Below are 1,402 nucleotides of genomic sequence, written 5' to 3' on the forward strand. Positions count from 1 at the left end.
CCTCTTAAAAATGCACCAGAATTATCTCTTTTCCTCTATCCCTTATGCTTTTTCTAGTCATGTCAGGGGAATTTGAATACTGAATGATGCTAATTTGTATTGGTATTATTGACTGCTTTGCGAATGCTGTAAGCTGTGTTTTAAAAACTAACGTGTCAGCCAGGAAAATTTTAACCATTTCAGCAACTGCAAGAAAAAAACATGGTGGTAAAATGTACATATTTTACTAAAAGAAAGCTGGCAAGAGAGGGAAAGACATAAACTAGAGCAGCATTTCTTCATGTAGGAGTGGGGCTCAGTATTGCCAGCGAGGGAGGACCAACACCATGTGGACTTTCTCCTTCAAGAGATATGGTTTAAAATAATTAGGAATGTTAGAGTGGAGATAAAACCTTTGAATGGGGAAATGTTTTAGAAACATTGCAAATGAAACCATTATGCTATAAATCCTTTTGGTGCTATGGTAGCAGGTAGGAAAACCCAACTGAAAATATGTTTAGTTTGCTTCCATATTTAACCCCAATTACCCTTTGCAGGGGGATTCTTTTTAACATTCAGTCTCTCGTGTCACTTTTTAGCTTCTGTAGGTCTCATTTTCCCCCACTACATAAATTGCAGCAGGTGCACAGAATTGAAGACATTACAATTAAATGTAATCAAATATTTTAGGCACTAATGAACAGCTCCAGGAAAACAAGTCAAAAGGAAAAAAAAAAAGAAAGAAAAAGCCTTTAAGTGAGTTGATTTTCAAACACCCAAGGCACCACAGGGCCAATTAAGGGAGTCAGACACCAGGACACATACTGGCATTAATTATCTTCGAGTTCAGGGAAATAAAAAATAAAAGCAACAATTATCATAATAAATTTCCACACACTGCTTGTAAGTTGTGCTAATCTACAACACACCTGGGTTTCCCAGATTTAAGGCATGAAAGTGAATCCTCAATCAGGCAGTAATGACCTCACGTCGGGGCTCAGGGGATGTGCTTTGCCTTGGTCTGCCAGTCAGGCAGAGCCCAATCCCAGGTCCAGCCTCCAGCTCAGCTTTACCCTGTGCACATCAGATGGACAGGCCATTCCAGCAGGTTGGAATTTCTCCCTCCCTCCCTACCTCCTCTCTCTCACTCTCATTTTATTATACACCTGATGAAAATTTTCACAGTGGGAGTATCAGTCTCAATCTTCTCTAAATACCTGTGGGTCTCTCTAATTCTCCTTGCTCTAAACTAAGAAGGAGGCAAACTAAAAGAGCAGATAGTTTGTGTATGTCATAAAAGTTTCTTGAAATGTGCAAATGCAAGAAAAAGCAGGATAGGCACTGAGCTAGAGGAAAAAAAATTTTGAAGGGTATTAAAAAATTGATCTTTCTCTGACTGATATTTGAACCAACTGCAAGCTAT

The sequence above is a fragment of the Empidonax traillii genome, unplaced genomic scaffold (genome assembly GCF_003031625.1).
Source record: "Empidonax traillii isolate 1590-97213 ecotype Southwest subspecies unplaced genomic scaffold, ASM303162v1 scaffold22:size5013007, whole genome shotgun sequence".
NCBI lineage: Eukaryota > Metazoa > Chordata > Aves > Passeriformes > Tyrannidae > Empidonax > Empidonax traillii.